At 48.3% G+C, this 25,809-nt stretch overlaps 1 protein-coding gene across 8 annotated transcripts in view; it reads right to left on the bottom strand.

The window, feature by feature from the left end:
* Positions 1–25,809, bottom strand: part of MAST3 (microtubule associated serine/threonine kinase 3) — a 342,522-nt gene that overhangs the window by 101,978 nt on the left and 214,735 nt on the right. The window lies entirely within an intron of this gene.

Raw genomic sequence — 25,809 nt, 5'->3', positions numbered from 1 at the left:
CTCTCTCTCTCTCTCAACAGAAAAGCTGGTGTTTGCAAATCGCTACAGCGCAGAAGCAAGAAGATGGCGATAGGCGTGCACGCCCCTAAGACCTATGTCATCACTCTGCCCACGCTCCTTCATTGGCTGAAAACATGGCACCAAACTCGTCATACGAAACGCGACTTTGGCGCGAAGATCGCCGACCGCATGGCCGATCCCACACTAGGATCGGGTCGGGTTTCATGAAACCCGACTTTGCCAAAAGTCGGCGACTTTTGAATTTGTCCTATCCGTTTCACTCAAGCCTAGTCAAGGCTGTTAAAAGGTAGGACACAAAGCAGGAGGTTGAGGATCTTGCAGTTTCTTGATTAAGGAATGTCTGGGTCCGGGAAATATTTTTGTGTTGTAGTTGACAGAAAGTGGAAAGGGCATGGATATGTGTTTTGAAGCAGAGATCAGAGTCCAGGGTTACCCCGAGGCTGCAAACTTGCGGAATGCCCTCATCTATGCCTTGTAGATGACAGCCAGAAATAGCATGTGCTCTAATAGATGGCGAGCACTGCATCAAGTGGCCTCTCCTTTTCCTCCACCATAACATCACACACAGTAAAGTCCTCAAAGGTAGCACCCCAATTACCCTTGTTTCCTCCGGTGTCACAACTCTCCAACCGCCCAACTGACTGTGGGGAAACACAGATGGGCGAGTCTGCAGAGCTGTTAACACATTCTATTCCATGGTCATCATAGGTCTGCTCCAAAGATTCACACACTCAGGAGGAGGAGGAAAGCATCTGTACCGATGCCCCAAATTTGTTTCTGTTGGATACGAGCCAGACGAAGTAGGGTCCTAGAAGAATCCAGACCCTCGTCACCAGATGCTAACCCCCAGGGGAGGAGGTGATCCTCATGAAATTCAGATACCTGAGGAGCACGCAGACTGTACCGTAGGGTCAATGCAGGAAGAGAATAAGGGTGACTCTCGGCGAGGTGTGGGAGAACTGAGAGGATGATGATGAGGTTGAAGATCCCACTTGGTGTGAACCCAGTGGCACACAGCTGAGTAGCTCAGCAGAGGAGGTGGATGAGGAGGTTACATTGCAGCTTGCAGACACGGAGTGACGCAACCAAGACACCCACTGCCTCCTCAGCCACAACTTTGGCTGTGGCCAGTAGCGGTCATGGGTTTGCAGTTCTTATCGGCATAAAGGGTTGCCTAGCCTTGACCATTTTTGAGACCGAAAAGGATTACCCAACTCACGTTATCTGCCAACTTTGTTAAAAAAAAGACTCAGTAGAGGAAAAAAATATAATAATTTGACTACTACACGCATGAACCGGCACGTGCACGATCAACATGCGTTAGTTGTTAGGCAAAGCTAAGAGGTTGAACTTCACCATCTCCAATATGTTGGCCATGGAAATGCTGCCTTTTCACCTTGTGTATATAGACGCTTTCCAAAAGCTGATGGCTGTCACAGTCCCCCGGTACCAGTTTTCCCAGTTGCCATAACTGCTCTAAGAAAGATGTGCTTGCGCTACACCAGCATTTCACAGACAACATCACCCATTCCTTTAAAAAAATCTATGTCTGCCAGGGTGCATTTCACCACTGACACCTGGACGAGCAAGCATAGCAGGGGTGTTTCATCTCGGTGACTGACACTGGGTGACTCTGGCGGCTAGGGGGACAAGAGAGGAAGGGTCTGCTTCACAAGTCTTTGATACCCCAAAGCTTGCAATGCTCTTGGGGATGGAGAACTACCCACCAGAGGATGTAGAACTAAAGTACTAGACAACAGGGGTTTGACAACTAAACTACTAAACACTTAGGGTTAGAGAGCTAGACCACTACACACCAGGAGATGGAGACCTAAAAATAGAGATGAGCAAATATTTCAATGTTCGGATTACGATACTCGATTTTGTAATATTCGCCGAACATGGCCGAACATCTTTGGAGTCAAAGGGAGGCAAAAACTAATGCATACACAACACCTTCAAACAATCCCAAGCACATCATTGCCAAATTGCCAAAATATATCATATTAGGGGCAGACACCAGGAAAGTGACCTCAATACGCCCACAGTACAAATTTTAGAATGGCACGGCAGCAATCAGTCATGCATGAGGTATCAGGGTCTGGGCTAGCATTTACAGCTTTGAATTGAACTTCAAATTAAGACAAGGTGGGTGAAGGATCGATGTAGGCCTGCTGTGCTGTGAGCCCTGATACCACATTCAACAGCTCAACCTGATACTCAGCCACACTCAGGTGGCACAAATATCAGTTTCGTAGACTACTATTGTCAGAAAAAAAGTAAAGATTGTAACACGGGTAGTTAACTCAAAGAAAGTGGATGCCTACCAGTCTCGGCGGTCTATGGCTACAGGCAGCACAAATGAAGGAGATCCAACCAGGAGTCTACACATTTCCAAAAATCAGTAGCAGACACCACCAAAGTGGCATCAATTTCACCACAGTAGAAATAGTATAATGGGGAGTGACATGTCTTTCACTACAGCCAACCCAGCAGATGTAGACCCAACCAGGAGTGAACACATTTGCAAAAAAATAGTGGCAGATACCAACAAAGTGGCATCAATTTCACCACAGTAGAAATAGGATAGTGGGGAGCAACATCTCTTCCACTACAGCCAATCCAGCAGATGTAGACCCAACCAGGAGTGTATACATTTCCAAAAATTAGTGGCAGACACCAACAAAGTGGCATCAATTTCACGAGAGTAGAAACAGTATAATAGGGACCGACACATCTTCCACGACAGCCCACCCAGCAGATGGAGACCCAACCAGGACTGTTCACATTTCCACAAATTAGTGTTAACATCTGCAGCAACAACAGGCACAGAAGTCCCACTAAAGATATCACAGACTACAATTAAGCCAGATCAATGCACCACACTAAAAATTAAAACAACGCCTAGTCTGTACAGTCTGCGATTGGGATCCAAAAGTCCTTGAAGATCCATGACTTGTTCATCTTGATAAAAGTTAGGCGGCCTACACTTTCAGGGGACAGCAGACTGCGCTTATTCGTCAGAACACCACCATCAGCGCTGAAGACACGTTCTGAGAGAATGCTGGCTGCTGGGCATGATAAAACCTGTAAGGCGTGAGAGATATGCTCAGTCCACTCATCTATTTTTGAAGACCAAAATGTGAAAGGGTCCAAACACTCTCTGGTGGTATTGATATTAAAGGGAACCTGTCACCCCGTTTTTTGAGATTGAGCTATAAATACTGTTAAATAGGGCCTGCGCTGTGCGTTACTATAGTGTATGTAGTGTACCCTGATTCCCCATGTATGCTGAGAAATACATTACCAAAGTCGCCGTTTTCGCCTGTCAATCAGGCTGGTCTGGTCAGGTGGATGCAAACTCGGCTTTGGGAAAATGGCCGCCGCGATCTCTACTGCGCACGCGCGGCATCCCGCGGCCATTTTCCTGAAGCCCCATGCAGCAGAGCACTCCATCTGCGCACGCGCGGCCCCAGGAAGATGGCCGCCCCCACCGATGCAAGGGATTACAGCGCAGATCGCGCGCTGTGTCTTCACGTGGGCGCAGGGAAGTCGGAACTCTGGACATGCGCACACCACTACGCCACCAACGGAAAGCTGGGGAAGAAAAGAGCGCTGTGAACACGCCCACCTGACCAGACCAGCCTGATTGACAGGCGAAAACGGCGACTTTGGTAATGTATTTCTCAGCATACATGGGGAATCGGGGTACACTACATACACTATAGTAACGCACAGCGCAGGCCCTATTTAACAGTATTTATAGCTCAATCTCAAAAAACGGGGTGACAGGTTCCCTTTAAGTTCTAGATATTCCTGTATCATCCTCTCCAGTCGTTCACCACGTGTCAGACTTGGACTCTGTTGTACGAGCTGGTCTAAAAAAGTGTCAAAGGACTCACAGAATTGCTTCTCACACTACTGCTGCCGTAGTTAATGTTTTGGCATTGACGTGCCGGAGGTTGGAAGTCTAGAGCTCCGATGCACACTGTGTGCCTCACTGCTGTCTTGGGGAAAATGGAGCTTTCAGGAAAATGGCTGCTGGAGGCCACGCGTGCGCAGATTGAGATCTCGGCGGCCAATTTCCTGACGCCAAGTGCCCCCGAGATTTCAGACTGCGTACGTGCGACCTCCGTCAGCCATTTTCCTGAAGCTTTCGGCAGCCCACGGCTTCAGGAAGATGGCCACAAGGAAACCAATGATGCACTCGGCTCTGCTCGCCGTGCTATCGCCACATTTCGGCCGCTGGCATCCTGTTGAAGGGACCCTGCTCAGGTGCAATCCACACCGCCCACCGCCACCGGTTCCGCTGCTACACCACTGCAACAACCCCCCGGTAAGCCTGTGTTCGCACTATAAGACACCCCCCCATTTTCCTTCCAAATTGTTTTAGGAAAAAGAGCATCTTATAGTCCAAAAAATACGGTATATGCTTAAATGTGGACTGGTGGCTGGACCACAGAATTACCACAAATGATGTTGATTATGAAATGTGGCCTGGTGCCTACACAACAATATTAGCCCAAATGCTTTTAATTAGGATATGTGGCCTGGTGCCTACACAACATTATTCCAAACAATTTTGATTAGGAAATCTGGCCTAGTGCCTGCAACACAGCATTAGCCTAAAAGATTAGGAAATGTGGCCTGGTTCCAGCACAACAATATTCGCCCAAATGATTTTTATTAGGAAATTTGGCTTTTTGCCTGTACAACAATATTAGCCCAAACGACTTTGATTAGGAAATGTGAACCAGAGCCTGCACAACAATATTATCGCAAATTATTTGGATTAGGAAATGTGACCTCCTGACTGCAACACAGTATTAGATGATTTTGATTAGGAAATGTGGCCTGGTTCCTGCAGAACAATATTAGCCCAAACAATTTTGATTTGGAAATGTAGCCTTCTGACTGCAACACATTATTAGCCTAAATGAGTTTGATTAGGAAATGAGGCATAGTGCCTGCACAACACTATTAGCACAAACTAGGTAGATGCTGGTCGATTTCACACAGCATCTTATATATCTGAAGTAGCTGACAATAAACCACCTACCTACCTATCGGAGAACTTGCAGCAACAGCAGGAGCAGCCTCTCTGTGCTGTTACACTGACAAAGGCGCAAAAAGAACATGTCTACTTTTTATATGGAGAGGGACGTGTGACTTCGGCAGCCAATGACTGTAGCCCTTTTGTCTGGTCTTTATGGATGGTTTCTGCTCCCTGATTGGCTGCCGGAATCTCCACACATTAAGTTAACTAAAAAAAAGCACGCACAAAAAAAGTCTGCCACTAATTTGACCTCTCCCCAGTTCCCACCCCCTTCCCGCATCAAACACGACCACCTTGCTCATCATACAGAACCATTATACTAGCAAAAAGCTTTACAACAGTTTTAATGGAAACTTGATCATTTACCGAACTGTGCTCAAATTTTGCCAACTTTGTGGGCAAAAAACTGCTCGGGAATCTGAACACTAATACGAATGAGCTACGTTCGCACTGAATTCGAGATTGGCGACTGTGGTGAAATATGTGTATATATATATATATATATATATATATATATATATATATACTAGCTATTGAACCCATTCTACGCCCGGGTGCCTAGCATCTATATTGGTATATGGTCTCCATCCTGGTATGGGCTGCTCTATCCTGCGTCCCCATCCTGTCATGAGCTGCTCCATCCTGCGTCCCCATCCTGACATGTGCTGCACCCATCCTGCACCCCCATTCTGACATGTGCTGCTCCCATCCTGCACCCCCATTCTGACATGTGCTGCTCCCATCCTGCACCCCCATCCTGTCATGTGCTGCACCCATCCTGCGCCCCCATCCTGCCATGTGTTGCACCCATCTTGCGCCCCCATTCTGTCATGTGTTGCACCCATCCTGCGCCCCCATTCTGTCATGTGCTGCTTCCATCCTGCGCCCCCATTGTGACATGTGCTGCTCCCATCCTGCGCCCCCATTCTGACATGTTCTGTACCCATCTTGCGCCCCCATTCTGTCATGTGTTGCACCCATCCTGCGCCCCCATTCTGTCATGTGCTGCTCCCATCCTGCGCCCCCATTGTGACATGTGCTGCACCCATCCTGCGCCTCCATTCTGACATGTTCTGCACCCATCCTGCGCCTCCATTCTGTCATTTGCTGCTCCCATCCTGTCATGTGCTGCTCCCATCCTGTGCCCCCGTTCTGTCATGTGCTGCTCCCATCCTGTGCCCCAGTTCTTTCATGTGCTGCTTCCATCCTGCGCCCCTTTTCTGTCATGTGCTGCTGCCATCGTGCGCCCGTTCTGTCATGTGCTGTTCCCATCCTGCGCCCCCGTTCTGTCATGTGCTGCTCCCATCCTGTGCCCCCGTTCTTTCATGTGCTGCTCCCATCCTGCTCCCCTGTTCTGTCATGTGCTGCTCCCATCCTGCGCCCGTTCTGTCATGTGCTGCTGCCATCCTGCACCCCCGTTCTGTCATGTGCTGCTGCCATCCTGCGTCCCCATTCTGTCATGTGCTGCTCCCATCCTGCGCCCCTGTTCTGTCATGTGCTGCTCCCATCCTGTGCCCCCATCCTGCCATGTGTTGCACCCATCTTGCGCCCCCATTCTGTCATGTGTTGCACCCATCCTGCGCCCCCATTCTGTCATGTGCTGCTTCCATCCTGCGCCCCCATTGTGACATGTGCTGCTCCCATCCTGCGCCCCCATTCTGACATGTTCTGTACCCATCTTGCGCCCCCATTCTGTCATGTGTTGCACCCATCCTGCGCCCCCATTCTGTCATGTGCTGCTCCCATCCTGCGCCCCCATTGTGACATGTGCTGCACCCATCCTGCGCCTCCATTCTGACATGTTCTGCACCCATCCTGCGCCTCCATTCTGTCATTTGCTGCTCCCATCCTGTCATGTGCTGCTCCCATCCTGTGCCCCCGTTCTGTCATGTGCTGCTCCCATCCTGTGCCCCCGTTCTTTCATGTGCTGCTTCCATCCTGCGCCCCTTTTCTGTCATGTGCTGCTCCCATCCTGCGCCCGTTCTGTCATGTGCTGCTGCCATCCTGCGCCCCCGTTCTGTCATGTGTTGCTCCCATCCTGCGCCCGTTCTGTCATGTGCTGCTGCCATCCTGTGCCCCCGTTCTGTCATGTGATGCTCCCATCTTGCGCCCCCATTCTGTCATGTGCTGCTCCCATCCTGCGCACCTGTTCTGTCATGTGCTGCTCCCATCCTGCGCCCCTGTTCTGTCATGTGCTGCTCCCATCCTGCGCCCGTTCTGTCATGTGCTGCTGCCATCCTGCGCCCCCGTTCTGTCATGTGCTGCTCCCATCCTGCGCCCCCGTTCTGTCATGTGCTGCTGCCATCCTGCTCTCCCGTTCTGTCATGTGCTGCTCCCATCCTGCGCCCCTGTTCTGTCATGTGCTGCTCCCATCCTGTGCCCCCGTTCTGTCATGTGCTGCTCCCATCCTGCGCCCCTGTTCTGTCATGTGTTGCTCCCATCTTGCGCCCCCATTCTGTCATGTGCTGCTGCCATCCTGCGCCCCCGTTCTGTCATGTGCTGCTACCATCCTGCGCCCGTTCTGTCATGTGCTGCTGCCATCCTGCAACCGTTCTGTCATGTGCTGCTGCCATCCTGCCCCCGTTCTGTCAAGTGCTGCTGCCATCCTGCGCCTGTTCTGTCATGTGCTGCTACCATCCTGCGCCCGTTCTGTCATGTGCTGCTAGCATCCTGCGCCCGTTCTGTCATGTGCTGCTCCCATCCTGCGCCCCTGTTCTGTCATGTGCTGCTCCCATGTGCTGCTGCCATCCTGCGCCCGTTCTGTCATGTGCTGCTGCCATCCTGCGCCCCCGTTCTGTCATGTGCTGCTCCCATCCTGCGCCACCATTGTATTATATGCCCCCCATAAGATGCTCCATTATATATGCCCCGTATGCTGCTGCCATATATATAAAAAAAAAAAAAATACCATACTCACCTATCGTCGCTGGGCGCCGAGTGCTGGGAGCTTGAGCAGGCGGGGACACCGGCGCGCTGTCGGGGTCAGGTGCCGGAGTCACCGCTAGCTCAGGCCCCCAGCACTTGCTATACTCACCTGTCTGTGCCGTTCTAGCGCTGCGCGCCGCCATCTTCCGGTTCCTCTGGCTGTGACTGTTCAGTCAGAGGGCGGCGCCGACGCGCATTAAGCGCGTCATCGCGCCCTCTGAACTGGGAACGTCACAGCAGAGGACCCGGGAGACGGAGCCGCACGCAGCGCTGGAACGGGGGACAGGTGAATATACTTACCCTCCTGGCGGTCCCTGACTCTCCGGTGGAGATCGCGGTGTGCGTTCAGTGTTTACGCATACCACGATCTCCTGGGAGCGTCACTCTGTGAGGCCCAGACTGCGCCGGCGCTTGCGCTTGCGCAGTCTATAAAGGCTTCGGACAGAGTGACGCTCCCAGCGTCGCTCTCCTCTGCTCTGCACTACTAGCGCTCAGGATCCAGCGCCGTTACTCCCTCCAGGCTTTGTGCCTCTCCTCTGGCGCTTCACCTTCCACTGTGATCCTGCAGCAGACTGCAGCTCCTATATCCCGTGCTCTGGCTGACGCTCATTCAGGCTCATTAGCTTCCTCATCCAGTCAATGTCTTAGAAACGCTCTGACGAAGGTCCGGTGTGGACCGAAAACGTTTAGCGGTTTTGTTTGTCTGGATGCATCAATGTTGTGAATTCTGTGGCTGAATTCACTCCTGTGGTCACAAGTGGTCTTGCAGCTTCTGAGCTTCCTCCCTCAGGTGTTCTGGTGAGCTCGTTAACTGCTTCATTACTTAACTCCGCCTGATGCTGCTATCCTTGCTCCTTGTCAATGTTTCAGTGTTGGATCTGAGCTTCTCCTGATTGTTCCTGTGACCTGCTGCTCTGTATAGCTAAGTGCTTTTTGCTTTTTTGTTGCTTTTTTTCTGTCCAGCTTGTCTTTTGTTTTGCTGGAAGCTCTGAGACGCAAAGGGTGTACCGCCGTGCCGTTAGTTCGGCACGGTGGGTTTTTTTTGCCCCCTTTGCGTGGTTTTGCTTTAGGGTTTTTTGTAGACTGCAAAGTTCGCTTTACTGTCCTCGCTCTGTCCTAGAATATCGGGCCCCACTTTGCTGAATCTATTTCATCCCTACGTTTTGTCTTTTCATCTTACTCACAGTCATTATATGTGGGGGGCTGCCTTTTCCTTTGGGGAATTTCTCTGGGGCAAGTCAGGCCTATTTTTCTATCTTCAGGCTAGCTAGTTTCTTAGGCTGTGCCGAGTTGCCTAGGTAGTTGTTAGGCGCAATCCACAGCCGCTTTTAGTTGTGTTTAGGATAGGATCAGGTGTGCAGTCTACAGAGTTTCCACGTCTCAGAGCTCGTTCTTGTATTTTTGGGTATTTGTCAGATCACTGTGTGCGCTCTGATCGCTAAGCACACTGTGTTTCTGGATTGCCTTCATAACACCTGTCATTAGCAAACATAACAGTACAAGGAGCCAAACTAATGATTCTCAATAGAGGGAAAGAAAAAGTTCTGACATCATTTTTTTTTTTTTTTCTGCTCTGTGTTCACTTTTTTTTTTTCCCCTAGACATTTGGGTGATTCTGGACACAGGTGTGGACATGGATATTCAGGGTCTGTGCTCTTCAATGGATAATCTCGTTATAAATGTACAAAAAATTCAAGATACTATTGATCAGAAATCTATGTTAGAACCAAGAATTCCTATTCCTGATTTGTTTTTTGGAGATAGAACTAAGTTTCTAAGTTTCAAAAATAATTGTAAGCTATTTCTGGCCTTGAAACTTCATTCTTCTGGTAATCCTATTCAACAGGTTTTGATTATTATTTTTTTTTTGCGCGGCGACCCTCAAGACTGGGCATTTTCTCTTGCGCCAGGAGACCCTGCATTGAGTAGTGTCGATGCGTTTTTCCTGGCGCTCGGATTGCTGTACGATGAGCCTAATTCAGTGGATCAGGCTGAGAAAAATTTGCTGGCTTTGTGCCAGGGTCAGGATGATATAGAAGTATATTGTCAGAAATTTAGGAAATGGTCAGTACTCACTCAGTGGAATGAATCTGCGCTGGCAGCTTTGTTCAGAAAGGGTCTCTCTGAGGCTCTTAAGGATGTCATGGTGGGATTTCCTATGCCTGCTGGTTTGAATGAGTCTTTGTCTTTGGCCATTCAGATCGGTCGACGCTTGCGCGAGCGTAAATCTGTGCACCATTTGGCGGTACTGCCTGAGGTTAAACCTGAGCCTATGCAGTGCGATAGGACTATGACTAGAGTTGAACGGCAGGAATACAGACGTCTGAATGGTCTGTGTTTCTACTGTGGTGATTCCACTCATGCTATTTCTGATTGTCCTAAGCGCACTAAGCGGTCCGCTAGGTCTGCCGTCATTGGTACTGTACAGTCCAAATTCCTTCTGTCCATTACCTTGATATGCTCTTTGTCGTCGTTTTCTGTCATGGCGTTTGTGGATTCGGGCGCTGCCCTGAATCTGATGGATTTGGATTATGCTAAACGTTGTGGGTTTTTCTTGGAGCCTTTGCGGTGTCCTATTCCATTGAGAGGAATTGATGCTACACCTTTGGCCAAGAATAAACCTCAATACTGGGCCCAGCTGACCATGTGCATGGCTCCTGCACATCAGGAAGTTATTCGCTTTCTGGTGTTGCATAATCTGCATGATGTGGCCGTGTTGGGGTTGCCATGGCTACAAACCCATAATCCAGTATTGGATTGGAATTCCATGTCGGTATCCAGCTGGGGTTGTCAGGGGGTACATGGTGATGTTCCATTTTTGTCGATTTCGTCATCCACCCCTTCTGAGGTCCCAGAGTTCTTGTCTGATTATCAGGATGTATTTGAAGAGCCCAAGTCCGATGCTCTACCTCCGCATAGGGATTGTGATTGTGCTATCAATTTGATTCCTGGTAGTAAATTCCCTAAAGGTCAATTATTTAATTTATCCGTGCCCGAACACGCCGCTATGCGCAGTTATGTGAAGGAATCCCTGGAGAAGGGACATATTCGCCCATCGTCATCACCACTGGGAGCAGGGTTCTTCTTTGTAGCCAAGAAGGATGGTTCGCTGAGACCGTGTATTGATTACCGCCTTCTTAATAAGATCACTGTTAAATTTCAGTATCCCTTGCCATTGTTATCTGACTTGTTTGCTCGGATTAAGGGGGCTAGTTGGTTCACTAAGATAGATCTTCGTGGTGCGTATAATCTGGTGAGAATCAGGCAAGGAGATGAATGGAAAACTGCATTCAATACGCCCGAGGGTCATTTTGAGTATCTAGTGATGCCGTTCGGACTTGCCAATGCTCCATCTGTGTTTCAGTCTTTTATGCATGACATCTTCCGTGAGTATCTGGATAAATTCCTGATTGTTTACTTGGATGACATTTTGATCTTCTCAGATGATTGGGAGTCTCATGTGAAGCAGGTCAAAATGGTTGCATGGCATTCCTGAGAATATTGTTTCTGACAGAGGTTCCCAGTTTGTTTCAAGGTTTTGGCGAGCCTTTTGTGGTAGGATGGGCATTGACCTATCCTTTTCCTCGGCTTTCCATCCTCAGACTAATGGCCAGACCGAACGAACCAATCAGACCTTGGAAACATATCTGAGATGTTTTGTTTCTGCAGACCAGGATGATTGGGTGTCCTTTTTGCCGTTGGCTGAGTTCGCCCTTAATAATCGGGCCAGCTCGGCTACCTTGGTTTCTCCTTTTTTTTTGCAATTCTGGGTTCCATCCTCGTTTCTCTTCAGGACAGGTTGAGTCTTCGGACTGTCCTGGGGTGGATTCTGTGGTGGATAGGTTGCAGCAGATCTGGACTCAGGTAGTGGACAATTTGATCTTGTCCCAGGAGAAAGCTCAACTTTTCGCTAATCGCAGACGCCGTGTGGGTCCCCGACTTCGTGTTGGGGATCTGGTTTGGTTATCTTCTCGTCATATTCCTATGAAGGTTTCCTCTCCTAAATTTAAACCTCGTTTTATTGGTCCGTATAGGATTTCTGAGGTTCTCAATCCTGTGTCTTTTCGTTTGACCCTCCCAGACTCCTTTTCCATACATAATGTATTCCATAGGTCGTTGTTGCGGAGATACGTGGCACCTATGGTTCCATCTGTTGAGCCTCCTGCCCCGGTTTTGGTGGAGGGGGAATTGGAGTATATTGTGGAGAAGATTTTGGATTCTCGTGTTTCTAGACGGAAACTCCAGTATCTGGTTAAATGGAAGGGTTATGCTCAGGAAGATAATTCCTGGGTTTTTGCCTCTGATGTTCATGCTTCCGATCTTGTTCGTGCCTTTCATGCGGCTCATCCTGGTCGGCCTGGGGGCTCTGGTGAGGGTTCGGTGACCCCTCCTCAAGGGGGGGGTACTGTTGTGAATTCTGTGGCTGAATTCACTCCTGTGGTCACAAGTGGTACTGCAGCTTCTGAGCTTCCTCCCTCAGGTGTTCTGGTGAGCTCGTTAACTGCTTCATTACTTAACTCCGCCTGATGCTGCTATCCTTGCTCCTTGTCAATGTTTCAGTGTTGGATCTGAGCTTCTCCTGATTGTTCCTGTGACCTGCTGCTCTGTATAGCTAAGTGCTTTTTGCTTTTTTGTTGCTTTTTTTCTGTCCAGCTTGTCTTTTGTTTTTGCTGGAAGCTCTGAGACGCAAAGGGTGTACCGCCGTGCCGTTAGTTCGGCACGGTGTTTTTTTTTTGCCCCCTTTGCGTGGTTTTGCTTTAGGGTTTTTTGTAGACTGCAAAGTTCGCTTTACTGTCCTCGCTCTGTCCTAGAATATCGGGCCCCACTTTGCTGAATCTATTTCATCCCTACGTTTTGTCTTTTCATCTTACTCACAGTCATTATATGTGGGGGGCTGCCTTTTCCTTTGGGGAATTTCTCTGGGGCAAGTCAGGCCTATTTTTCTATCTTCAGGCTAGCTAGTTTCTTAGGCTGTGCCGAGTTGCCTAGGTAGTTGTTAGGCGCAATCCACAGCCGCTTTTAGTTGTGTTTAGGATAGGATCAGGTGTGCAGTCTACAGAGTTTCCACGTCTCAGAGCTCGTTCTTGTATTTTTGGGTATTTGTCAGATCACTGTGTGCGCTCTGATCGCTAAGCACACTGTGTTTCTGGATTGCCTTCATAACACCTGTCATTAGCAAACATAACAGTACAAGGAGCCAAACTAATGATTCTCAATAGAGGGAAAGAAAAAGTTCTGACATCATTTTTTTTTTTTTTTCTGCTCTGTGTTCACTTTTTTTTTTTCCCCTAGACATTTGGGTGATTCTGGACACAGGTGTGGACATGGATATTCAGGGTCTGTGCTCTTCAATGGATAATCTCGTTATAAATGTACAAAAAATTCAAGATACTATTGATCAGAAATCTATGTTAGAACCAAGAATTCCTATTCCTGATTTGTTTTTTGGAGATAGAACTAAGTTTCAAAAATAATTGTAAGCTATTTCTGGCCTTGAAACCTCATTCTTCTGGTAATCCTATTCAACAGGTTTTGATTATTATTTCTTTTTTGCGCGGCGACCCTCAAGACTGGGCATTTTCTCTTGCGCCAGGAGACCCTGCATTGAGTAGTGTCGATGCGTTTTTCCTGGCGCTCGGATTGCTGTACGATGAGCCTAATTCAGTGGATCAGGCTGAGAAAAATTTGCTGGCTTTGTGCCAGGGTCAGGATGATATAGAAGTATATTGTCAGAAATTTAGGAAATGGTCAGTACTCACTCAGTGGAATGAATCTGCGCTGGCAGCTTTGTTCAGAAAGGGTCTCTCTGAGGCTCTTAAGGATGTCATGGTGGGATTTCCTATGCCTGCTGGTTTGAATGAGTCTTTGTCTTTGGCCATTCAGATCGGTCGACGCTTGCGCGAGCGTAAATCTGTGCACCATTTGGCGGTACTGCCTGAGGTTAAACCTGAGCCTATGCAGTGCGATAGGACTATGACTAGAGTTGAACGGCAGGAATACAGACGTCTGAATGGTCTGTGTTTCTACTGTGGTGATTCCACTCATGCTATTTCTGATTGTCCTAAGCGCACTAAGCGGTCCGCTAGGTCTGCCGTCATTGGTACTGTACAGTCCAAATTCCTTCTGTCCATTACCTTGATATGCTCTTTGTCGTCGTTTTCTGTCATGGCGTTTGTGGATTCGGGCGCTGCCCTGAATCTGATGGATTTGGATTATGCTAAACGTTGTGGGTTTTTCTTGGAGCCTTTGCGGTGTCCTATTCCATTGAGAGGAATTGATGCTACACCTTTGGCCAAGAATAAACCTCAATACTGGGCCCAGCTGACCATGTGCATGGCTCCTGCACATCAGGAAGTTATTCGCTTTCTGGTGTTGCATAATCTGCATGATGTGGCCGTGTTGGGGTTGCCATGGCTACAAACCCATAATCCAGTATTGGATTGGAATTCCATGTCGGTATCCAGCTGGGGTTGTCAGGGGGTACATGGTGATGTTCCATTTTTGTCGATTTCGTCATCCACCCCTTCTGAGGTCCCAGAGTTCTTGTCTGATTATCAGGATGTATTTGAAGAGCCCAAGTCCGATGCTCTACCTCCGCATAGGGATTGTGATTGTGCTATCAATTTGATTCCTGGTAGTAAATTCCCTAAAGGTCAATTATTTAATTTATCCGTGCCCGAACACGCCGCTATGCGCAGTTATGTGAAGGAATCCCTGGAGAAGGGACATATTCGCCCATCGTCATCACCACTGGGAGCAGGGTTCTTCTTTGTAGCCAAGAAGGATGGTTCGCTGAGACCGTGTATTGATTACCGCCTTCTTAATAAGATCACTGTTAAATTTCAGTATCCCTTGCCATTGTTATCTGACTTGTTTGCTCGGATTAAGGGGGCTAGTTGGTTCACTAAGATAGATCTTCGTGGTGCGTATAATCTGGTGAGAATCAGGCAAGGAGATGAATGGAAAACTGCATTCAATACGCCCGAGGGTCATTTTGAGTATCTAGTGATGCCGTTCGGACTTGCCAATGCTCCATCTGTGTTTCAGTCTTTTATGCATGACATCTTCCGTGAGTATCTGGATAAATTCCTGATTGTTTACTTGGATGACATTTTGATCTTCTCAGATGATTGGGAGTCTCATGTGAAGCAGGTCAGAATGGTTGCATGGCATTCCTGAGAATATTGTTTCTGACAGAGGTTCCCAGTTTGTTTCAAGGTTTTGGCGAGCCTTTTGTGGTAGGATGGGCATTGACCTATCCTTTTCCTCGGCTTTCCATCCTCAGACTAATGGCCAGACCGAACGAACCAATCAGACCTTGGAAACATATCTGAGATGTTTTGTTTCTGCAGACCAGGATGATTGGGTGTCCTTTTTGCCGTTGGCTGAGTTCGCCCTTAATAATCGGGCCAGCTCGGCTACCTTGGTTTCTCCTTTTTTTTTGCAATTCTGGGTTCCATCCTCGTTTCTCTTCAGGACAGGTTGAGTCTTCGGACTGTCCTGGGGTGGATTCTGTGGTGGATAGGTTGCAGCAGATCTGGACTCAGGTAGTGGACAATTTGATCTTGTCCCAGGAGAAAGCTCAACTTTTCGCTAATCGCAGACGCCGTGTGGGTCCCCGACTTCGTGTTGGGGATCTGGTTTGGTTATCTTCTCGTCATATTCCTATGAAGGTTTCCTCTCCTAAATTTAAACCTCGTTTTATTGGTCCGTATAGGATTTCTGAGGTTCTCAATCCTGTGTCTTTTCGTTTGACCCTCCCAGACTCCTTTTCCATACATAATGTATTCCATAGGTCGTTGTTGCGGAGATATGTGGCACCTATGGTTCCATCTGTTGAGCCTCCTGCCCCGGTTTTGGTGGAGGGGGAATTGGAGTATATTGTGGAGAAGATTTTGGATTCTCGTGTTTCTAGACGGAAACTCCAGTATCTGGTTAAATGGAAGGGTTATGCTCAGGAAGATAATTCCTGGGTTTTTGCCTCTGATGTTCATGCTTCCGATCTTGTTCGTGCCTTTCATGCGGCTCATCCTGGTCGGCCTGGGGGCTCTGGTGAGGGTTCGGTGACCCCTCCTCAAGGGGGGGGTACTGTTGTGAATTCTGTGGCTGAATTCACTCCTGTGGTCACAAGTGGTACTGCAGCTTCTGAGCTTCCTCCCTCAGGTGTTCTGGTGAGCTCGTTAACTGCTTCATTACTTAACTCCGCCTGATGCTGCTATCCTTGCTCCTTGTCAATGTTTCAGTGTTGGATCTGAGCTTCTCCTGATTGTTCCTGTGACCTGCTGCTCTGTATAGCTAAGTGCTTTTTGCTTTTTTGTTGCTTTTTTTCTGTCCAGCTTGTCTTTTGTTTTGCTGGAAGCTCTGAGACGCAAAGGGTGTACCGCCGTGCCGTTAGTTTGGCACGGTGGGTTTTTTTTGCCCCCTTTGCGTGGTTTTGCTTTAGGGTTTTTTGTAGACTGCAAAGTTCGCTTTACTGTCCTCGCTCTGTCCTAGAATATCGGGCCCCACTTTGCTGAATCTATTTCATCCCTACGTTTTGTCTTTTCATCTTACTCACAGTCATTATATGTGGGGGGCTGCCTTTTCCTTTGGGGAATTTCTCTGGGGCAAGTCAGGCCTATTTTTCTATCTTCAGGCTAGCTAGTTTCTTAGGCTGTGCCGAGTTGCCTAGGTAGTTGTTAGGCGCAATCCACAGCCGCTTTTAGTTGTGTTTAGGATAGGATCAGGTGTGCAGTCTACAGAGTTTCCACGTCTCAGAGCTCGTTCTTGTATTTTTGGGTATTTGTCAGATCACTGTGTGCGCTCTGATCGCTAAGCACACTGTGTTTCTGGATTGCCTTCATAACACCTGTCATTAGCAAACATAACACATCAATAAACTAAGAAGCCTTTTTTCTCAAAAATTGAGTGCCAAGTTTCATTCATCTTTAATATACGGGGTGGACACCCTACTTGAGCACCGCCAACCCTCATAACTACTGAGTGCCGTGTTTTCTTACCGCTCCCAGCGTTATATTATAGATCTATATATGTGTAGTGACATCTGTCTAGGGTTATATGTGTGACTAATGATAATGTAGCATCTGTCCTGAAGGCAAGTCGCACCTAGGTGTTAATAGGTACTTCCTTGGGACAAGTAAGACCTCTGCCTCCAGATCTCACCAGGAGGCCTAGCTAGAGCCAAGAACAAAGGAACACTTGACACCTCTGAGTGCTTGGAGGGGAGATGCTAATTGCGGCTTGAGGGTTAGCTATTCCTGGGAACCATCTCACAAGTCTCCAGAGGAAAATAATATATATTCATTAGTAGCGCAGCCGTGGCCCAATCAAACAGGCAGCAGTTGTGACATTGGCCTGAGGGGCCGGTTTAGAAACCTGACCTCAGACCAAAGTTATAAATTTAGGCTGCAGACAGAGAATTGCGTTCACATGTGAGGGCAGCCTGAGAAGCTGATGTGTTCCGCAATTCCATTCACCCCCCCTCAGGGAGCAGAAAGCAGACTACCAGTTAGATGATTTCTGTAAGTGTATGCTGTTCATTTTGACATTGTTTGCATAAGCTGTATGTCTTTTTATTATCATATTTTTATACCTTTTTCTTATTGTAAGCATTGAACCTTTTGCTATTAAAGTATAAACTTTAATAAGTTGAACCTTGAATGTTCTAAAGAATCCATAGCCTAGCGGTGTGCGAGCCTTATGAGTGATAAACATATTTTTATTAGTTATTCCTGGGACTCATCGCCCGTGTATTCGATGAGTGGTGGCAGCGTGTATGAGCGGGTGTGTGGCCTGGGTCGGTGTGTGATTTATGCTCCGATTACAGCATAGGACAGAGGTTGAATGCTGGACTGAGAGTGGGGAGATAGATTAACCCTTGCAGGCACAACCCCAAGTCACGTGTGAGAGCAGGCACGTGACAAATAAGTGACACCACGGAGAAGGGATCCGTGACAATTGGTGGCGAGCGGTGGGATAGAATTATTTCTATTAGAAGAAATTTTTATTAGAAGCATCCTTTACGTTTAGAGGAAAAAAGGTTTAGGCATAATAACAGACGCAGATTCTTTACTGTAAGAGCAGTGAGACTATGGAACTCTCTGCCGTATGATGTTGTAATGAGTGATTCATTACTTAAATTTAAGAGGGGACCGAATACCTTTCTGGAAAAGTATAATGTTAAAGGGTATATACACTAGATTCCTTGATAGGGCGTTGATCCAGGGAACTAGTCTGATTGCCGTATGTGGAGTCGGGAAGGAATTTTTTTCCCCAATGTGGAGCTTACTCTTTGCCACATGGGTTTTTTTTGCCTTCCTATGGATCAACATGTTAGGGCATGTTAGGTTAGGCTATCGGTTGAACTAGATGGACTTATAGTCTTCCTTCAACCTTAATTAATAACTATGTAACTATATTAGTGCATGGTTTAAACAATTATTCCCTGTACTAAAGAATTGGTATCCTTGCGAGGAGTGCACCAGTTCTTCAAGGTTCAACTCAGTGCTTACTTAGACATACTTGCAAACAGTTTCCCCTCCCCGTTTTTCTTTTCTATCTTTTATTTAGCAAAGGCTGTTCATCGATATGGCAGCCCAGTACAAGAAGCAGAGCAAGGAAGCTCTGACCGACCTCTGTGAGCAGAGAGGAATAGAGACAGCCCGACAGATCCAAGGAGCTGCTGATACGCGCCTTGGTCGAGCAGGACATAGAGCAAAGTGCTGGAACATCTGGACAAGGAGAGAGCCCACCTCAGAGAGACCCAGCAATGCCAGCTCTTGCACCGGAGATGCCTGATGGTAATGTCAGCAATGCCAGTGCTGAGGAGCCTATGGACTGTACTTTGCAAATGGACTTACAACGGCTGGGAACAAGTGATCCCAATCTGCGCATGCAGCTGATTCCACAGTACCGACAGGCTGTTGCTGCAGAATGCCGTGAGGAGAGAGCTTTCCAGCTTCATATGGCTCAACTAGAGCGGGGTATCAGTCCTCAGATAACCCCCTCCCAGGACATAAATCCAAGGAGGCCACGTCTCGAGAACTTTCCTGTGATGGAGAAGGATATGGACTTAGATACTTTCCTGCGGGGATTTGAAAAAACCTGCAGGCAGTACCATCTACCCCGTGAGCAATGGGCGCAGTATCTAACCCTAGGGTTGAGAGGCAAAGCCCTGGAAGTTTTTGCTGGCCTCCCACCCGAGCTAGATGCGAATTATGAGGCCATAAAAGAGGCCCTGATCAGGAAATACAACCTGACACCAGAAGTGTATCGTAGAAAGTTCCGGAACCTACAACGTGGATCAACGGACAGCTATGCGGATGTTGTGAGCACCTTGAGGACCACGTTCCACCAATGGATTAGGGGACATTCTGTTAACAGTTTTGAGGACTTAACAGATCTTATGGTCAAGGATCAATTTCTTCACATGTGCCCCACGGATGTACGACAATTTGTGTGTGATCGGGAGCCACAAACTGCGGATCAGGCTGCAAGGATTGCGGACTGCTATGTGGCTAACAGGATGCCTCAGGTGCGGAAGCCATTGGGATTCAGCTGGAGGGAAGGTAAGCCAAACGGGGACCCTTCTCCCTCTGCCGGCCGATCACCAGTGCTGTCCAAGCCCACCTTCTATGGGGCTCCGGGAAATAGACATTCTCTAGGCGATGCACGCCGGTGCTTCTCCTGCAACAAAGTGGGACATGTTAGCGCTATCTGCCCTGATAGGGAGAAACGCCCAACTACCACCACAAAGCCGACTGTGCCCCCACCGTCTGTCCTCTTTGTAGCCGGCTCTGATGCGAGGGCAAATGAGAACTGTCTATCTGTCACTGTTGGCAATAAAGTCACCATTGGTCTCAGAGACACTGGGGCAGAGGTGACCCTGGTGCATCCAGCCATGATAACCCCTGCCGATATCATACCAGGAAAGACTATGTCTATAACCGGGATTGGAGGGGTCAGCCCTGCCTTGCCCATGGCCCGTGTGTACCTGGACTGGGGAGCAGGGAAAGGACTGAGAGAAGTGGGAGTATCAGAGGCTATTCCCACCAATGTGTTGCTAGGCACGGACCTGGGGAGGATGGTGTCCCACTATGTTCCTCCCTTGCAAGTAAATGATGCCGAGAAGGTGGAAGAAAGAGACCCACCTGAGATCCCGTGCGAGGAGGGAAAATGTCCCAATGCACAGGACTGTAATTATGTGGCAGCTGTGACCCGGAGTCATGCTGCGGCTCAGACTCAGGCCCAGAGATTAGAGGATGAGTCTCAGACAGAACTGCCAGGACAGCAGTTCCATACTGTGGTCCCGGAGCCTTCATACATGGCAGACCCACCAAGGTCCCTGATAACAGACACTGAAAACTCAGCTTCAGACCAGGGCCTGGCAGTCACACTAGGCCGGGGCCTGCGGGCTGACAGTCAGAGCTTCCAGGAGGCCCTGCAGACAGATGTCAGTCTGGAAGAGCTCAGATGTCTTGCAGACCAACCCCCTGCTGCTTCTGGCAAAGAGAGAGTATACTGGAACCAGGGCAGACTGTATACAGAGACTATCCCCACGGATACTACAGAATCTTGGGACTATGAACGGCGGCTGATCGTCCCTTATCCATTTAGTGAACAATTATTGAGGATTGCCCATGAAATTCCTTTGGCCGGACACCTTGGAATACAAAAGACTAAAGCTTGCCTGACACATAACTTCTATTGGCCCAAGATGGGGACAGATATTGCCAATTACTGCCGATCATGTGTAGTTTGTCAGAGATTTGGGAAGTCTGGGAATATACAGAAAGCTCCATTGATACCACTGCCTGTAATCGATGAACCTTTCCAGCGAGTGGCTGTGGATATCATAGGGCCACTTGCAATCCCTAGCAGCTCTGGCAAAAAGTACATCCTCACAGTGGTGGATTATGCTACACGATACCCGGAAGCTGTGGCACTATCCTCCATCCGAGCAGACAAAGTGGCGGATGCTTTACTGACTGTGTTCTCTCGTGTGGGTTTCCCCAGGGAAATGTTGACCGATCAGGGAACCCAGTTCATGTCTGATCTGATGGAAAGCCTCTGTGAAAGAATACAAGTACAGCATTTTGTGGCCAGCGCCTATCATCCCCAAACCAACGGACTATGCGAGCGTTTTAATGGAACATTAAAGCAAATGCTCAAAATGCTGGTGGAGACTGAAGGGAGAGACTGAGAGCGGTACCTCCCCCATCTGCTGTTTGCCTACAGAGAGGTACCCCAGGCGTTCACTGGATTCTCCCCCTTTGAACTGGTTTATGGGAGGAGGGTCAGGGGGCCACTTGATTTGATTAAGGACTGTTGGGAGGACGACCCCAGAACTACTGGAGTCTCAGTGGTCGAATATGTACTGCGGCTCAGAGAGAGAATGCAGAAACTGAGCAACCTGGCCCATGAGAACGTGGCCCAGGCCCAACTCAACCAGAAGGTCTGGTACGACCGTAATACCAGACTAAGGGCCTACGAGGAAGGGCAGAAGGTTTGGGTGTTGGTCCCTATGTTACAGAATAAATTGCAGGCCGCATGGGAGGGACTATATACTGTATATAAGCGGCTGAATGATGTTAATTATGTGGTGACACTAGATGAGCATGCAAAGCGTCAGAAAGTGTTTAATGTAAATATGTTGAAGGCACATCATGCCAGGGAGGCCTGTGTCTTACCTGTCTGTAGCCTGCCTGAAGAGGTGGAGGCTGATCTGTTACTGGCTGTGGGGGCCGGGACTCAGTACATGGAGTCCTTGGAGTCAGCAGAGTTTAACCCTGAGCTATCCCACAGTCAGAGGTCTGAGCTGATGGGGGCGCTCTGCGAGTTCACCGAAGTCTTCACAGGGGAGCCTGGGAGGACACACTTAGCAGTTCACCATGTGGACACTGGTACTAATCCCCCAATACGGCAGTCTGCATACCGTGTGTCAGCAGAGGTAAAGGCACACATGAGGGAACAGGTAGAGGAGATGCTGAAACTCAAGGTGATACAAAAATCCCAGAGTGCCTGGGCCTCGCCTGTAGTTCTTGTCCCAAAAAAGGACCGTACTACCCGGTTCTGTGTAGACTACAGGAAATTAAATGTACTGACTACATGTGAGGTCTATCCCATGCCGAGGATAGATGAGCTGTTAGAGCAGCTAGCTAAAGCATCGTACCTTACCATCATGGACCTGAGTAGGGGATACTGGCAGATACCCCTGACCAGAGAAGCTCAGGAGAGGTCTGCCTTTATAACGCCATTCGGGCTGTTTGAGTTTTTGGTGATGCCGTTTGGTATGAAGAATGCCCCTGCCACCTTCCAGAAGTTGGTCAATCACTTATTGGAAGGGTGTGATGGTTTTGCCATCGCTTATCTTGATGATATAGCCATCTTTAGTGATTCTTGGGAGGAACACCTCGTATCATCTTTCGCAGGTGTTGCAAAAGCTTAAAACTGCAGGTCTTACTGTTAAGCCAGGGAAGTGTCAGGTAGCTGCAGCGCCCCAGAGTCCTGGTCGTTGCAGTAATGTCGCTCTGCCACTAAGGGGAGTGATGTTATGTCTGATTGCACTAAAGGAGTTCACCTGACCAGGTATCACAGTCACACATTACACTTCACACTCCGGCCACCAGGGGGAGCAAAAGGCTCTATGTATTAGGCCACTCCTCACACTCTGGTAAAACTGGGGGTTGGACAGGAAGTTAGAGAGAAAGCAGCCTGGGAGAGCTCGGGAGAGGACCTGTCAGGTGTGGGAACCTGGCAGGTACTTAGCAGAAAGGACAGATTGTTATGGAGCCGCGCCTGCACTACCTTGCGGTGGCATCTCAATGAAGGACACGAAGTGAAGTATATTGTGGAGAAGTGAGAAGCGGGATCATAGTACGAAGGAGATAGAACCAGAAGGAGTCGTGTCCCTAAGATTGTGGCAACATCCTTCTGAGGCGCGTAGCCAGTAGCCGGAGCACCGAGGAAGTAGCCGACTCCACGCATTACTTCAAACAGCGGCAGGACAGTTAATTACAGGTTGGCTGTCTGACTTAATCACCTACACGGACATAGGAGGCAATCGTGAGAGAGGGGCGTCTCTAGGGTCCCAGAATAACTCCAGGCCTACCTGTCATACGGGTGCGTCCTATCCATATTATCTGGGGGACGGAGAGAGAAAGAACAGATACGACAGTTGTGAGGACTATCCCGTGGTGCTCAGCAGGGAAGGACTACAATACACAGGCGCTAGAAGGTAGACACTGATCCCCACCTGCAAAGGGAACTCAGAATGTGCCTTCGGACCGGCCAGACTCAGCCAGCCCTGTTAGCAGTGCTCTGGATTGCGGATCCCGAAACCTTCAGTAAAAAGGTAAAGAGACTGCAACCCTGCATCCTCGTTATTCCTCGCACCTTGCACCACGCACCATCACCTTTCATTGGACGCCCCTTAGCAGGGTCACAGACCGGGTCTAGCCACCATGACAACCCCGAACCGAGTACCCTGCGGCCCTGCGTCTGGGGGCGCTCCATAGCCATGCGGGAAGTACAATACATGGGACACCGGGTAGGGGGAGGACTGCTAAAACCTGAGCCAGGGAAGGTAGAAGCCATTACAGCCTGGGCCACCCCACGAACCAAGAAGCAGGTACTGTCCTTCCTGGGTACGACTGACTACTATAGGAGGTTTGTACCATACTACAGTGCTCTGGCCAAACCGTTAACTGATCTGACCAGGAAGTAACATAGTTAGTAAGGCCGAAAAAAGACATTTGTCCATCCAGTTCAGCCTATATTCCATCATAATAAATCCCCAGATTTACGTCCTTCTACAGAACCTAATTATTGTATGATACAATATTGTTCTGCTCCAGGAAGACATCCAGGCCTCTCTTGAACCCCTCAACTGAGTTCGCCATCACCACCTCCTCAGGCAAGCAATTCCAGATTCTCACTGCCCTAACAGTAAAGAATCCTCTTCTATGTTGGTGGAAAAACCTTCTCTCCTCCAGACGCAAAGAATGCCCCCTTGTGCCCGTCACCTTCCTTGGTATAAACAGATCCTCAGCGAGATATTTGTATTGTCCCTTATATACTTAGACATGGTTATTAGATCGCCCCTCAGTCGTCTTTTTTCTAGACTAAATAATCCTAATTTCACTAATCTATCTAGGCATTGTAGTTCTCCCATCCCCTTTATTAATTTTGTTGCCCTCCTTTGTACTCTCTCTAGTTCCATTATATCCTTCCTGAGCACCGGTGCCCAAAACTGGACACAGTACTCCATGTGCGGTCTAACTAGGGATTTGTACAGAGGCAGTATAATGCTCTCATCATGTGTATCCAGACCTCTTTTAATGCACCCCATGATCCTGTTTGCCTTGGCAGCTGCTGCCTGGCACTGGCTGCTCCAAGTCCTTCTCCCTGTCAGATTTGCCCAGTGGTTTCCCGTTCAGTGTGTAATGGTGATATTGATTCCTTCTTCCCATGTGTATTGTTGTGAATTCTGTGGCTGAATTCACTCCTGTGGTCACAAGTGGTACTGCAGCTTCTGAGCTTCCTCCCTCAGGTGTTCTGGTGAGCTCGTTAACTGCTTCATTACTTAACTCCGCCTGATGCTGCTATCCTTGCTCCTTGTCAATGTTTCAGTGTTGGATCTGAGCTTCTCCTGATTGTTCCTGTGACCTGCTGCTCTGTATAGCTGAGTGCTTTTTGCTTTTTTGTTGCTTTTTTTTCTGTCCAGCTTGTCTTTTGTTTTGCTGGAAGCTCTGAGACGCAAAGGGTGTACCGCCGTGCCGTTAGTTCGGCACGGTGGGTTTTTTTTTTGCCCCCTTTGCGTGGTTTTGCTTTGGGGTTTTTTGTAGACTGCAAGGTTCGCTTTACTGTCCTCGCTCTGTCCTGGAATATCGGGCCCCACTTTGCTGAATCTGTTTCATCCCTGCGTTTTGTCTTTTCATCTTGCTCGCGGTCGTTGTATGTGGGGGGCTGCCTTTTCCTTTGGGGAGTTTCTCTGGGGCAGGTCAGGCCTATTTTTCTATCTTCAGGCTAGCTAGTTTCTTAGGCTGTGCCGAGTTGCCTAGGTAGTTGTTAGGCGCAATCCACAGCCGCTTTTAGTTGTGTTTAGGATAGGATCAGGTGTGCAGTCTACAGAGTTTCCACGTCTCAGAGCTCGTTCTTGTATTTTTGGGTATTTGTCAGATCACTGTGTGCGCTCTGATCGCTAAGCACACTGTGTTTCTGGATTGCCTTCATAACACCTGTCATTAGCAAACATAACAGTACAAGGAGCCAAACTAATGATTCTCAATAGAGGGAAAGAAAAAGTTCTGACATCATTTTTTTTTTTTCTGCTCTGTGTTCACTTTTTTTTTTCCCCTAGACATTTGGGTGATTCTGGACACAGGTGTGGACATGGATATTCAGGGTCTGTGCTCTTCAATGGATAATCTCGTTATAAATGTACAAAAAATTCAAGATACTATTGATCAGAAATCTATGTTAGAACCAAGAATTCCTATTCCTGATTTGTTTTTTGGAGATAGAACTAAGTTTCTAAGTTTCAAAAATAATTGTAAGCTATTTCTGGCCTTGAAAACCTCATTCTTCTGGTAATCCTATTCAACAGGTTTTGATTATTATTTCTTTTTTGCGCGGCGACCCTCAAGACTGGGCATTTTCTCTTGCGCCAGGAGACCCTGCATTGAGTAGTGTCGATGCGTTTTTCCTGGCGCTCAGATTGCTGTACGATGAGCCTAATTCAGTGGATCAGGCTGAGAAAAATTTGCTGGCTTTGTGCCAGGGTCAGGATGATATAGAAGTATATTGTC

The sequence above is a fragment of the Ranitomeya imitator genome, chromosome 1 (genome assembly GCF_032444005.1).
Source record: "Ranitomeya imitator isolate aRanImi1 chromosome 1, aRanImi1.pri, whole genome shotgun sequence".
Classification (NCBI taxonomy): Eukaryota; Metazoa; Chordata; class Amphibia; order Anura; family Dendrobatidae; genus Ranitomeya; species Ranitomeya imitator.
The sequence above is the reverse complement of the archived record's forward strand: the minus strand, read 5'-3'. Positions and strand labels throughout refer to the sequence as shown.